This window comes from Lipotes vexillifer, unplaced genomic scaffold, assembly GCF_000442215.2.
Source record: "Lipotes vexillifer unplaced genomic scaffold, Lipotes_vexillifer_v1.1 scaffold505, whole genome shotgun sequence".
In the NCBI taxonomy this organism is placed as follows: domain Eukaryota; kingdom Metazoa; phylum Chordata; class Mammalia; order Artiodactyla; family Lipotidae; genus Lipotes; species Lipotes vexillifer.
Window position 1 is genome coordinate 3,081,693 of NW_006785581.1, and position 2,851 is coordinate 3,084,543.

The following is a 2,851-nucleotide window of genomic DNA, read 5'->3' on the forward strand; positions in this document are numbered from 1 at the left end:
AAAAAAAAAAAAAAAAAGAGGGGAAATAAGATTAAATATATTTTATTTTAAATATATTTACCAATATATTTTTATTTTAAATATATTTTACCAATATATTCAGGAAAATAAAACTGCATACTGGTGAGAAATTAAATGCATCACATTGTAAGTTTTAAAAATGCAAATAGATTCTCAGACAGGATATAATCAGGACAGCAAAAGTACTGTGAATATTGTAGAATAGAAGATTTGTTATAGAGATAGGCCTTTTGAAATTGTGGAAGGAACTGGGAAGTAATGGTCTGGGAGGGAGATTTTGGAGGGTCAGAAGAAAGGTACCGTTTAGCTCTCCTGAAACACCACCATGTGTGGACACATTGGAGTGTGCACAAACATCCAGGTGCTGTAGTGAGACTAGGGAGGAAAGCTCAGGAGGGAGTCTGTGGAAAGCTGTGGCTCCTGTGTAGCTACTGCTCTGAGCTTTCAGCCAAGCTTCACTCGGGCGCTCAGGGCCACTCCTGGCCAGAAAGATCTGGATGTGGAGTGGAAGAGAGTATGGACAAGTAGAGCCCACTGGACCCCCTTCTGTGTGTCCCTCTCCAAAACTGACTTCAGAGACACTCAGAAAGATATAGCTGTGGCTTCCCTTCTATCTGCCTCTTTTGTAACTCTAACCTGACGCCATATAAGGAAAAGACTTGGTGGTCTTTTGGTAAATGGTGGTCAATGCAGCTTCACAAAGTTGACAGAGCACAAACTACCATGTGGACAAAAAATTTGTTAATAAAAATAAATAAAATAAACTATTGGTCATTTGAACAATGTGATTAAAAAATAACCTTAATTTAACTTCATGAAATGTTGTACTCAATAAGTGAAGAATAGGAATTTCTTTTCATGCAAATTCTAAACATTTACAAAACCTGACCAAATACCAGGCCATTTAAAACAAACAAACAAACCAAAAACCCCAGCAATTTCAGTGGGGAAAAATTGATCAGATAATTTTCTCTGTTCACAATAAAAATGAAACTAGAAAACAATAATAAAAAGATAACTAGGAAAATTATATTACAAATTTTGAAATAACTCATAGATCATAAAATGGAATTTAGAAAATAATTTCAGTTACATGGTATTGAAAATACCGTGTAGCTGAAATTTTATGGGTGCAGCAAATACTTCTTGTGGGTGGTTTTCAGGGAAAATGTATAGCTTTTAATTAGGCTACTTAAAAAGAACAAAGACAGAAAAACAGTAAGCATCAAAAGAAGAGAATAGCAATATAATTTTTTTAAGAAAAGGAAAAGGAAGAAAAAATCAATTTAAGAGGAAAAATTAATGAAAAGCATACAGAAAACATTATTCTTAATGGGAACATGTAAGATTCATCCTGTTTTTAATCAGCAACAAGAAATTACACTTCCATAATAAAATTCTGGGTTTTATTCAGACCACTGAACCCTGAGAACAGCTAGAAAAGCTGGATAAAATGTTTAAAAAATTAATTGAAAACTTCAGAAAATTTCAAGGCAAAGGGGGACTTGCCTTACAGCACCTGTATCTAGGAAAGAAAAAACAGCCTGAGGGAGTTAAGGCGTTTATGGTGATTATTTCCTCTTGAGGAAACTGGAGATTCCAAAAGCAAAAATAATAGCTGAAAAGAAGAGAAGTTAAGCTGAACATTCAACAGACTTAGGGCTTAGGAAAAATAGTTAAGTTAAGGTTCTGCCAAGAATAAGTAGCCCTGGTAAAGTCCCAGAGCTTTCTTTTGAAACATTCCATGTAAGGACACAGAAAGGTTGAAAGTAACAGAATGGACAAAAGATATGCCAGGGAAACACTAAAGTAAATGAAATGAAATAAAACAGATTTATACATATATCAGAAAAAGAAGATTGTGAGGCAAGATGTAGTATTAGAGATTGATGTATTTTACAATGAGAAAATGGTAATTTAATCCAAAAATGGGTGGAAGACCTAAATAGACATTTCTCCAAAGAAGATATACAGATTGCCAACAAACACATGAAAGGATGCTCAACATCGTTAATCATTAGAGAAATGCAAATCAAAACCACAATGAGGTATCACCTCATACCCGTCAGAATGGCCATCATCAAAAAATCTAGAAACAATAAATGCTGGAGAGGGTGTGGAGAAAAGGGAGCCCTCTTGTACTGTTGCTGGGAATGTAAATTGATATAGCCACTGTGGAGAACAGTATGGAGGTTCCTTAAAAAACTACAAATAGAACTACCATATGACCCAGCAATCCCACTACTGGGCATATATCCTGAGAAAACCATAATTCAAAAAGAGTCATGTACCACAATGTTCATTGCAGCACTATTTACAATAGCCAGGACATGGAAGCAACCTAAGTGTCCATCGACAGATGAATGGATAAAGAAGATGTGGCACCTGTATACAATGGAATATTACTCAGCCATAAATAGAAATGAAATTGAGTTATTTGTAGAGAGGTGGATGGGCCTAGAGTCATAGAGTGGAGTGTAGTCAGAGTGGAGTAAGTCAGAAAGAGAAAAACAAATACCATAAGCTATGGTAACAATCTTATGGTTACCAGCAGGGAAAGGGGGGAAGGGATTTAACTGGAGGATTGGGATTGACATATACACACTACTATATATAAAATAGATAACTAATAAGGGCCTACTGTATAGCACAGGGAACTCTACTCAATAATCTGTAATGACCTTTATGGTAAAAGAATCTAAAAAAAGTGGAAATATGTATATGTATAACTGAATCACTTTGTTGTACAGCAGAAAATAACACAACATTATAAATCAACTATAGTCCGATAAAAATTTTTTTTTTCTTTTTTTTTTTTTTTTTTTTGGGT